General features: G+C 39.7%; 1 protein-coding gene across 2 annotated transcripts in view; it reads left to right on the top strand.

The window, feature by feature from the left end:
* The window catches only part of TC2N (tandem C2 domains, nuclear), a 51,849-nt gene continuing 44,329 nt past the window's right edge, over positions 5,220 to 12,739 (top strand). The window contains exon 1 of one of the 2 annotated variants that reach the window (XM_005656445.3): positions 5,220 to 5,332. The gene's annotated coding sequence lies outside the window, so the exon portion shown is untranslated. Of the gene's footprint in view, positions 5,441 to 12,739 lie in introns of both variants that reach the window. The other variant, XM_001928983.6, reaches the window with a different exon arrangement.

Here is a 12,739-nt window from a genome sequence, read left to right as displayed (position 1 = left end):
GAAAGAATGTAGGGTCATTTACTTCAGGTTTGAACCATTTCTTCAAGTCCATACAGAATTCACAGAAAGTAGGGAATTAGATGTTTCCTTGCTTTATTAAATGAGTCTGGGGGGCCCTTGTTCTGGAATCCTAGGGCAATTTCACACTCCAAGTGTCTCTTATCTTCTTTGGACCAGCTTCCCAGCCTGGGTGAGTTGATTTTGTGGTTGACAGAAAAGTCTCCTTATTTCCCCTCCTCGATCTTCCCTCCTTTCCCCCCCTCCTTTATAATCTTCCTTTGATTCGAGCAGTGCTACTGCATCCCACTCTAGAGGCTGAATATTTTTCATTTAGGCCTCCATGAAACTGTCAGTCTTTTGGTGCGATGAAGTTTCATTGATTAATGGATTCGGAGGAGGGCAGGACTGTGGGGTGAGGGCACTGAGGGGTGAGGGCACTGAGAAATGAGGCCTTTGTCATGATTATGCCCCTTGGTGGAGCATCTATGACCATCCATTTTTCCATTGTTACCTTAGCTTTAGTGAGTACCAGTTACCCATGAAAGAAGATGATGGAAGGAGAAAACAAACAAAAAACCTCTTCCCACTGAAAAGAGTGCTTAGTTTATTCAAATGATGTGCCCTTTAGATTAATATACAGTCTCCTTGCTAAGATATTCAAGAGCCTCTTTGTATCCCTAGTTTCCATCAGTCCTAATACACATCCTACTCTGAGTAGCACTGGACCTCCTGAGGCTCCCAGGGAAACCATTCAAAGTACATGAAAGATACTGACAAGTTATAACCAATACAAGATGGTGAAGATGATGTGATAGTGACTCTATGCATGTTTTCAGGTCAAGATGTCAGCATTTGGATCAGGTGTCCATCTGTTAGAAAAGAAGAGCTGTGTATCCATAAAGATTTTTCTTTATCCATTTGGGACGAACTTAAAGTCTCGATGACCTTAATGCTTTCTTTGATCAATTTGCATGTTCCATGTATCCTATGCAATGCCTAGAGCAAGAGAAGACCTTTTCTAGTGTTTTATGTAATCTACATGTCATCATTTATAACAGTGTTAATTGGGGTAACTAAAACTAGCTATTGGGAAAATCCCTCAATCTTAGTCCACAATAAATTTGGTTATTGTGTTACATCACATTCTAATCAAGATTACTGGGTGGTGGATGGAGCTTTGTTCCATGAAGCCAATTAGGAACCAGGACCTTTTCCACTGGTTGCATTCTTAGCTTTAGCAATGGTTAGTGATGGTTTAGCAATGGCCCCAAGTGGTCAAAGGATGGGAAGAGGGACAGAAGCTTTCAGTTTTTAATTGCCTAGGTCCAGCAGGGGAACTCCAGTGATGCTCAAATTCCATTGATGAGAACTGATCCCATGGCCTTATCTAGATGCAAGGGGAATGGACAAAGTAGTTTGGCTTTGAGGCCAGGAAAAGGAATTAAGGTTTGGTGAGCATCCGTGCCTTTGTTGAAATGTCACTTTCTCCCTGAAGCAAGCGGTTAGGGCTGTATTTGATATACCACAAGCACTCAAAACTGTTTGTTGAATAAGTAAATTAATGGATGAACATGTATAGGCTTTTGCTGTTATATTTTTCTAAGGCAGAAAGTGAGAAGAAATAAATGGGGAGGGAAGCAGAAATCTGCATGCCACTCCCACTGTGTTCATATGATGATTGATATTTGTGCAATTATTTATATGCACTCAAGGAATTAATATTCCTTTAAAGATTTGTTTTTCATTCATCCAACATATTTTTGAGTAAAGCTATGTGTCAGGTACTATGGTATGTGCTCAGAAAACAGTGGAAGTCATGAACCAGTTTATTGGTACCTCATACAGAATGAGTTTAGTAGGAAGAGGGAAAAAAATGCCCCAAATCACAGTTATTGTATAGGTGCCATGATGAAGATATGGATGGATTAGGCCGGGAATGTTGAGGAAGGGCACCTAATTCACTCTCTGGTGGGTGTTGTGGCCTTTCATCTTCCAGAAGAGGTGATGCAGCTGAATGAAAATGAACTCGCTAGTTGATACCCATAAAAATGGAGGTAAAGGGGACAGTAGTGCAAATTTGGCAATTTAGGGAATTGCAATTAATTCGGAAGGTCAAAAATGTGTGGTGGTGGGGTAGCTGGAGGTGAAGCTGGACCGAGTCACAAAGCATCTATAAACTGCACTAAATGAAGGAAGGATGAAAAGGGATTAGGACAGGGATTAAGTGATTTGTCTCTATCAAATGAAATAATACGCACAGCAAAATCTAAGCAGTAGTATTATCCACATCAACCCAAATCTTTTTCTCCTCAGATCTGTCTCAAATAATATGACATTAAACATTAAAAATGTTAATGTTTAATATTAAAAGAATAAACAAAAACCCACTCAGAATGTTGGAACAACCATCATTCTATGGGAAGAGGTTGAACACAAGGGCACAGAGAAAGGTGTACAATATTCTCCATTCATATCAATGAAGTCTTGACTCTGAAAGAGGAACAGGAAGGAGGCTCATTTCAAAGAAAACAAAGGAAGTGGTTTCACTGTTTTCAAAGAACTATATCTGTCAACAGAGTAGATTCTTTTTAGATGGGAGAAAATTAGGAACAATTCAAGGAGCTTTTGTGCCGGGGACTTCTGCATCAGTGAGGAGATTGTTAAGGTTATTCAGTCACAGGACCAAATCCTTGGTGCAGTTTAGTAAGTACTATTGAGCATTCATGAATTCATTCACTCTTTGTTCATCCATCATGTTTGAGTGACATTTTTGTGCCCGACACTCTGATGTCAGGTACTGCAGGGAGTAAAATTAGGTAAAAGTTCTTGCCTAGAGAAGTTACACATGAAGCTAGAGTTTTCTAACTAACCAGCGATGTGCTTTATTTAAGGGTCAAATGGGGGGCGGGGAGAGAAAGTGAAAGTATAATATATATGTATTTATATACTCTTTCTCTCTCTACACACACCTACATATATGTATGCCTTGGAGTCTGAAGTCCTGAGTCAGTCTTGAGTCCCTACTTGGGCACCTGTTTGTTTGACCCTCAATATGTTCAACTGTAGAATGAGGATAATACTAGTTACATCACAATTGTGAGGATTAAATGAGATGACTCACATGAAAGCTTTGGGTAAACAGTACAGAACTTTGCAAACATTTGCATTAGAGTGAAAAATTATTGAAGGTGAATGTACTAGGACTTTAAAGCAGTGTTTATCAAAGTGAGTCTGTTGAAACGTTAATGCCCCATAATGGTTGCTGGCATTTCTCAAGAAGAGAGTTATGTGGTCAGGAGGGGAGGCAAAAACTTTACCCTCATAGGGTTTCTGCCTGGAACGGAGAGTTCAACATACAGGAGCAAAATATACAGATTTTTTACACGTACATGGGAGCATCCATTGGAAAATGAAGACCCAAAGAAGGAGTTAGAGCCAAACAGTTAGATACTAATTTAGACTAAGCGTAGTAAATAGTGAAACTAGAACAAGACAAAGGGGCTTGAGCTAGGGCAGTTAATAGTGGAGAAGTGGCGAGGAAGATAAGGCTTAGGTTAGCAAAGTTTGTATCGATTTTCTTCATCCTTGACTCCCATCTCTGGTGATAAGACTGGTTTCTTGTGGTATAGGGAGGGTATCTTTTCCTTGGAGTTCCATCTCCTACTTTCAGGAAGAAAAGGGAAGGTCAGAGTGGCTTTCTTGCATCTGCTGTTTTTTTCCAGCACCTTGAACTCAAAATACTCTTTATGCCAAAGTGGCATATTCTGCCACCCCTCCTGTATTTGAGAAATACAGGACGATACAAAGTAAAACCCAGTTCTTAGGCCTTGAATGCCTTGCTAACTCAAGGGGAGCAATTATATTGTGGCTCTTTCCCCAGATTAATATGTTCTTGGGACTTCCCCCACATCCCCAACTCCCACTCCAGCAGCCCAAGCTCTGGAGATTAACAGAATCCACTTTGGGAAAGATTACGCTCCAGGAAGAAAATTATTACCTTTACCTCAATTTATAATCCACCAACCTCTCAAAAGCTGAGCCATTCATGAAATGATAATCTCAGAATTCACTCAACTACTTTCCAAGTACAGTGTTGAGATTCCTAGCAAGGAAGGCAAAAACAAGAAGAGCTGGCTAACTCCTTGCCAGGGTGCTAGAGGAGATTTCAGCATAGAATGAGGGCGGGGTGTTGTAGTGGATACCTTTGGGATTCCTTCCAACCTACCTACAGCTGGCAATGCAGTAGTAAATGCAAAGTCACAAAAGTGAAGGGTTGCGAACTGATTGCCAAGGATTTTACTTTATTTTATTGTTATTATTATTTTTTTTTTTTTGTCTTTTCTGGAGCACCTCCAGTGGCATATGGAGGTTCCCAGGCTAGGGGTCCAATTGGAGCTGTAGCCACCGGCCTACACCAGAGCCACAGCAACACTGGATCCGAGCTGCGTCTGCAACCTACACCACAGCTCACGGCAACGTCAGATCCTTAACCCACTGAGCAAGGTCAGGGATCGAACCCTCAACCTCATTGTTCCTAGTCGGATTCGTTAACCACTGAGCCACGACGGGAACTCCAAGGATTTAAAAATTAAGATATAAACACTAAGGGCCAGTAACATAACCAAGAAAAGGTCCTCTGCTTCCAAGAAAAGGGTGCAGAAATAACTCTGGCAAGAAAGACTGCTCCTTCCTTCTCTATTCAAAGGGGTCCATCAGGCTGATGGCTTTTCCTCTATGCCCCTCTATCTTTTACCTCCCCTTCCCGAGCCTCCACACGTCAAACTCTGCCTGGCTTCATTTTTTTTTTTTAATTTTTGTCTTTTTAGGGCTGCATGCTCGGCATATGTAGGTTCCCAGGCTAGGGGTCGAATGGGAGCTGTAGCTGCCGGCCTACACCACAGCTACAGCAGAGTGGGATCCGATCAGTGTCTGCGATCTACACCACAGCTCTCGGCAACGCGGGATACTTAATTCACTGAGCGAGGCCAGGGATCGAACCTGCGCCCTCATGGATCCTAGTCATTCCTTTCCACTGAACCACGACTGGAACCCCTGGCTTCACTTTAGACCTTTCCAGAGGGAGCACCTGAGAGTTGCAGCTGGAAGGGAACCCAGGGCGCAGGCGCAAAGTGCTCAGGTGCACAGCCCGGTGGCCCCGCCCCATCCCGCCCTTCCGCTAGCCCTCCCATTGGGCGGGGCCGACCTGGGGAGAGGACCTGGGGGGCGGGGCGGTCCTCGGGAAGGGGGCGGGGTCTCGGGCGCGGCAGCCCTAGGTGAGCCGAATCTCTGTTCCCGCCGGCGGCGACGCGGGAGCGCCTACTCCCTCGAGCAGGTAACCGGCCCCGGTCGCGTGGCGCCGCCTCCGCGCAGTGTCAGGCGGGGGCGAGAACCGCGCGTGGAGACCCGGGGGACCCAGTGGCGGAGGGAGCCGGGGGCTCAGGTGTGTGGTCGCATTCACTTCCCTGGGCGGGCAGCGTGGCGCGGACCTCGAGCGGCTGCGGCCCGGCCCTCCCGCCGGGGCTGGGTGTGGAGTGACCGTTTTGTAGAGTTTTGCTCTCTTTTACCTTAAAAAAATGTCGCCTTGCTTGGGGGCCCGGGCAGAGGGCTGTTTCCGAGTCTCCTCAGCAGTGCCCGCTCTTCGGAGGCCTGAGGGGGGTTGGAACCCCTCGACAGCCGCGATCTCCTTGGCCTGGAGGGCAGGGACTTGTCGTGTGGAGCAGGGTGGGCTGTGGGTCCTCCGGGTTCGCTGGTCAGCTGCGTGGGACTCCCTCCCCCTCGGCAGGACCGGGCGCGCGCCTCGCTCCGTGCCCTGGGCGCGCGCTTCTGACCACCTGCTCCAGGTGGGCTCTGGGTTAAGAGGGAAGCCAACAAAACTTCCTTTGCCTGGAGAGTCAGATGAGAACTCGTCAGAAGATTGTTTTTATCTGTGATGTTTCTGAAACTTTTTGACGCGGTGAAGGGTTGGTAAATATGGCTTTGCTTTGGTTTTTGCAAAACATGAATTATTTACCCAGCTAGATGTTAGATTTGACTTATGTCTCGCCCAGTTTTTTTTCTTTCTTTCTTTTTTTTTCTTACTGTGGTTTTCTTTAAATAGAGGAAATGCTGTGAATGGATCGTGGGTATACGGCACACAGATGGACGTGCCGGTGTAGGCAAGGTAGACGTCAAGCCAAAAACATCGATTCTTCTAGAATGTTTAAAATAAGGCAGACAAAAGGATTGCTTCCGTATTTAAAATAGTATACGGATTCTCACTCCAGATAGGCAGTAAATAGAGGTGTTTTCCCTGACTAATACTGTTATAAATAGCCTAGAAATATTGAGTTAACACCACCAACCCCTATTTACCAATTTAATATTTTGATACGTAACGTTATCATGGTAAAAATTGCTCTTTCTGGAAGGAAATATTTATATTGCTTGCCTTGGAGAGCTGGAATTCGAGGAGATTTTCTTTTTATCATATTTTGTATTTAGGAGTTTAATGGCTGAGTACCTTCATGACTGGAGGAAAAAAGCTTTCATAAACATTTGCTCTTTTTAACCCTTCAAGAAAGCACTTTTAAAATATCCCCTCGTTATTTTATTGGCTGCACTTGAATTATAATTGTGTATTCATGAATAAAACTAACAAATTGAGAGATTAATTCAGGTTGAGGGACAGCGAGTTTATGATTCTCGTAGAACATCTGGCAAGGCTGTCTAGTTGGCAGTGAGGTGTGTTGGTATCCGGATTTTCTCAAGTCAGGGTCAGAGTTATGAATGTTGGAAGCACCTGTAGATTTGTGAGGGTTAATCTTGTGAGAGTGGAAGAAATCATTCAAGTAAGTAGAATGAGAGGAAGACCAAGGATGGAAAATACCAATATTTAAGTGATGAGTAGAGACAGCCTAGGAGTTCCAGGAGGAGCATTCAGGAAAGAAGGAAGCAAACTGACAGTGGCGTCATAGAAGAGGAAAGAGTTTTAATGAGGATAGGAATCTGTCTCAGAGTCAAGCGAGTCAGAGGAATCAGGAAGATAGGAGCTGATACAGTGCCTATTGGCTTTGGTAGATAGGATGGGGTCATTGATCAGAGCAAACAATTTAAGTAAAATGATAAGGATCGGAGCTACATTTGAATGCTTTGGGGAGTAAACAGAGGCTGAAGAAATAAAGACAGGAGTGTGGAATCCTCATTTTGAGACACAAAGATGTGAAGAAGCGATGGTGTGGTAGAGGCGTTTAGAGTCAGATTGGGAGAATATGAGAGGAACAGCATGGTTCCTCTCTCCTGATGAAGTAGCAGGGACTTGAGAGCAACTAACTGAGCATATTGAGTAGAACTATTTTAAGAAAGTGTTTCACCTCCCCAATTCAAATTATGAGCACTGTTTTAGTGGTATTTGGGTCTACTGGGTTCAGGTGTTTCTATCAGTGTTAAAGTCATTCTTGAACTGCGTTGGCTTCTGTTTCACCTGAGTTCCAGTGCTTTGATAATCCCAACTTTCCATTAAGTCTTGTGATTTTTCTCATGTGTATCTCAATGGCTCTTTTAAAAATCTTGCGTGGAAATCAGAGGTTTTGATTAAAGCAGAATTCGTGAGGCAGATCATGTTCGGGCCTTTGCTTCAATTATTATTACGCGTTTAAGGGAAAAGATTTCCTAATGAGTTTCACTTCCGTCCTCACTGAGAGTTTAATTTTTTTGTTGTGCAGGCAGTAGTTTTCTGTGTATTTTCCTTAGGATATGAGGAAAATGGCTAAAAATGGACAAAGGCAAACAGTCAAGGGTTGATAAGGATGTGGAACAGCTAGAACTCTTGTACTTCTGCTGGTAGAAGTGTAAATGGTGGCGGTATCTACTAAAGTGAAACATATGCATAAATTATGCCCAAACTATACCTGACAAAATTCTGGAAACTTCAAACTAGTCTAAAGTAACAGAAAACAGATTGTGGTTACTTGAAGACAGGGGAAAGAGGGGTGTGGCCAAGGTAAAAAAAAACGGGATTAAAAGTGGATATGAGGAAATTTTTAGGGATGTTAGATGTATTTATGGGTGTATTAATTTGCTTGATTGAGATGATGCTTTCACCAGTGTATACATATGTCTGACTCATGTAATTGTACTTTTTAAATATATGCAATTTACTGTAAGTCAGAACCTCAATAAAGCTGTGAAAAAAAAAAAGAGTAAATAAAAATAGAAAGTGGAAGAAAACATACCATTTAAGTATATTTATTTCTTTTAAATACTGTAGTTATCTCAGGATGGTGGGATTATTGATAATTTTAATTTTCTTCATGTAGTTTTATGTATTTTTATGTTGTCTAACACAACCATATATTTGCTTAATTTTTAAATTAGAGATTATTTCATATGTGCAAAATAGTGCTTCTGACACATCTCCAGATTTAGAGACTACAACTAAAAATAAATGTCCCTGTACCTATGTCATGCTTTTGAAATAATACGGAATATTTTTAAAGTCCTGATTGTGTCTTTCTCTTTCCTCTTTGCATGCTTGTTGATTTTTCTGAATGGTTTTACTGCATACATAGGTATTCACAAGTAATGTATTGTTTAGTTTTTTTCTGTTCTATGACTTTTTGAGGGCACAAGATTCTATTTATGAGATTCATCTATGTTGCTGTGTTATCATTCATTTACTTTTTATTGCTGTGTAACATTCCATTATATGAATTTATAACTGTTTATCTATCCCCCTCTTAATGAATATTTGGGATGTTTTCAGTCTTCTTTTTTAAATTTAATTTTATTTTTTGCCTTTAAAAGCTGTTTGGTTATTACTGTTCTTTTTTTTTTTTTCTTTTTTTTTTTGTCTTTTCTAGGGCTGCTTAGCGTGTCATATGGAGGTTCCCGGCCTACACCACAGCCACAGCAACATGGGATCTGAGCCGCGTCTGCGACCTACACCACAGCTCAAGGCAACGCCAGATCCTTAACCCACTGAGCAAGGCCAGGGATCGAACTGGCAACCTCATGGTTCCTAGTTGTGTTCGTTAACCACTGCGCCACGACAGGAACTCCTGGTTATTACTGTTCTAATCCATGTTTCTCTGTGTCCAGGTGCAAGAATTTCCTACCCTTTTTGCCTGGGAGCAGAATTGTGGATCTTCAGTTTTGCTGGATAGGACTGAATTGCTTTGTAAAGGAGTTGTACCAGTTTATATTTTTATAAGCAGTGTGTGAAGAGTTCACTTTGTTTCCTTGCTCAACAATATTTGAGACATTTGTATGTTTGTAATTATCCAATTTTTTTTTTCTTTTCATCAGTCTGGTGAATGAGAAATGGTGGGGTTTAATTTACATTTCCTTAATTACTGATGATGTTGAACCTCATAGTTCCTTTTCTATGTCTGTTTGTTTTTTTCCTGTTTTAAATTTTGTGGTTTTTAAAATTGATTTCTAGAATATGTATATTATATGTATATATTTTTTTCTGGGTAATAATCCCTTGTTAGTTATTCATGTGGCAGATATCTTTTTTCCACTAAATAGCTTGTCTTTTACCTTCTTTATAATGGTTTTTTTTGGGGGGGTGGCAGGGGGGCTCTGGCAATGTAATTTGTCCATCTTTTTTTTATTTTAAAAAATTTTATTGAAATATAGATTAATTTCTTTATGGTGGCTTTTGATAGACACAATCTGTCATTTAATGGAGTTGATTATGTTAGCTTTTTCCTTATGGTTTGTTCTTTCGACATCTTGTTTAACAAGTTTTTCCCTTCCCTGTGGTCATAAAGATATAGTCTGATATTTTATTCTAGGAGCTTTAAGATATGGCCTTTCAACTTGTTTCCTTAATCCATGTGAAATTGATTTTTGTGTGGTGTGAAGTACGGGTCCAGTTTCATTTTTCTCTATGAGTTATCAGTTTTTCCTACCATCATTTATTGAATATTTTGTTTTTTCTCTATCATATGTCATTTCCATACATGTGTTCATATGTTTCTGGGCTATCCTTTCTTTGGTCTCTTTGTGTATCCCTGCTGCAGTTACTTTAGTTATATAAAGATCTTTGATACCTAAGAGACAGATCACCTACCCATGCTTCTTTTAAAACTCAAATTAATGTCTAATTTTTTTCTAAGGTAAATTTTCTATTGGAGTATACAGAAATATATTGTTTAAATCTTACATACCTACTGTGGTCACCTGAGGTCACAAGTACTGTGGAAGCTGCTTTATTGTAGACTATATCAAGCTGTCTTTAGTTTTTGCAAATCTTGTTCTAACTCTAATATTAGAGTTAATTTTAACTTGAAGAGTAAATATTGGATTTTCACTTTGGGAATATAGTTAAAACATTTGGAAAAACCTTTACACTGAAAATAGCTAAGAATAGCTGTATTAAATTTTTTTAAAAAAATATTTAGGATTTAATATGCCAAAATCTAAGAGAAAGCAGAAGATCTGGGATACTGTAGGTGCCCCTAAGCCTTATTTGCTTTGAGGGTATTTGCTAACTAGGGGAATTGATGGGATTTGGGTAACTTGGTGGATTTGTAGGCCAGGAGGAAAGGTAGAAGTCAGTCCAGGGCTCATTCAAGGTTAGCTAACAAGAGACTTTCTACCCGTAATTCTGGGATCTAAAGGTATGTGATGTCATGGAAAGGATGAAAACTTATTCTATATCCTTCAAGGATCTTCAAGGAAAGTTGCCTCCATGCCAAGCAAAATGAAAGGAAAAAAAACTATCCTTGATTAGTCATAACTACTAGATCATGAGGGCAGTACACATCACTTTGGTGGTCTAAAATATTTTTAAGGTGTGAATATTTTTAGTCTTCTTTTTCTTTAGATACAATTCTTATAACATTCACCCTTGAAAATATATAATTTAGTGGGTTTTCATATATTCACAGAGTTGTATGACCTTGATCACTAATTCCAGAACATTTTTATTACCCCCAGAAAAAAACCTTATACCCATTAGCAGTATTCCTCATTTCCTCCTTTTCCCCCAACCCTTGGCAACCTCTAATTTACTTCTTTGTCTCTATGATTTGCTTATTCAGGGCATTGCATATGAACAAAATCATGCAATATGTCTTTTGTGTCTTCTTTCACTTAGCATAATCTTCTCAAGGATTATTCATGTAGCGCTAATCAGTACTTTATTCATTTTCATGGCTGACTAGTATTCCATTGTATGGATTATACCATGTTTTGTTTTCCCATTCATTAGTTGATGGTTATATCCGCTTTTTGGCTATAATGAATAATGCCACTCTGAACATTTTGTGTATAATTTTTTGGATTATACAAAAATGTATTTCCTTCTCCATTTACCTAGGAGTGGAATTCCTGGGTCATTTGGTAATTCTGTGTTTGTTTTGAGGAACTGCCAAACTGTTTTCCAAAGCAGCTACACCAATTTTCATTCCTACCAACAATGTATGAAGGTTCTAGTTTCTCCGCCTCCTAGCCAACACATTTGTTTGTCTTTTGAATTACAGCTATCCTTGTGTGTGTGTGAAGTGGTATCTCATTGAGGTTTTGATTTGCATTTCTCTAATAACTAATGATGTTGAGCACCTTTCATGCATTTATTCGCCATTTTTTCTTTGAGAAATGTTTATTCACATCCTTTGCTCATTTTTGAATTGGGTAATATGTCAAGTCATGAATTTAAAATGATACAGTAAACAAATGCAGATATTCTCTGTAGGAGAATACTTTCATCTTTGGCTTAGAAAAAGTCCTGCCAGTAAAGTTTTGAGGTCAATGGATAATTTGCCAAATACAACCAAATGCACAAGGAAATAAGACAACTTGAGTAAGAATCACTAAACAATAATAGGTAATTAGAAAAAACTTGCAAATGCTTATCTATTATAATTACTAGTTAATTGATTATTAAAATAAATGTGATGGACTACATTTAAGAAAATAAAAGGCACATTTGAACATATATGCAGGCAACAGGAGTTCAAAAAATGACAGAGATACAAAGCTGGTTGAAAAAAGTAACTGAACATTAATTTCTATTAATGAAAAATGCAGTGATAAAACTCAAAACTCATTTGTTGAGTTTAACCATGGATTAGGCAATTAGGCAAACCGCAAGAGAGAATGAATGAATTGGAATGTAGATCAGAATAAATTACTCAGAGTACAACTCAAAGATATAGAAATGGAAAATATAAAAGAGATTAAGATATATGGAAATTAGAATGATGAGAATGAGAAGTTATAGTGAGAAAGTCTAGTAAATTTGAGTTCCTGAAAGAAAAGAAATAGAGAATGAGCACAAGCAATATTTAAAGAGATAATGAATGAGAATTTTTCAGTACTGGAAAATCTACCAGTACTGATAGAAAGACACTGATTCACAGATCAGTTATTCCTTGATTGCTGAGTAGTATTCCACTGCATAGGTATGCCACAGTTTGTTGATGAACATTTGATAGTTTCTGGGTTTTGGCTGTTTCAGATAGAGCTGCTGTGAACACTGATGCACCAGTCTTTGTATGAACATAAGATTTCTTTTTTCTTGAGTAAATACCTAGGAATGAAATGTCTGGATCCTATGGTAGCTATATGTTTGACTTAAGCTACTAAAACATTTTATAGTCCTATCAGTCAAATATGAGAGTTCTGCTTATTCTACATGCTTGTAGACACTTGGAATGGTCAGTCTTTGCAATTTTATCCTTGCGAATAAGTGTGTTGTATTATCTTATTGTAGTTTTACTTTGCATTTCCTTAATGAATAATGGCGTTGAAC

This window comes from Sus scrofa, chromosome 7, assembly GCF_000003025.6.
Source record: "Sus scrofa isolate TJ Tabasco breed Duroc chromosome 7, Sscrofa11.1, whole genome shotgun sequence".
Lineage (NCBI taxonomy): Eukaryota > Metazoa > Chordata > Mammalia > Artiodactyla > Suidae > Sus > Sus scrofa.
This window is presented reverse-complemented; position numbering and strand designations above follow the sequence as displayed.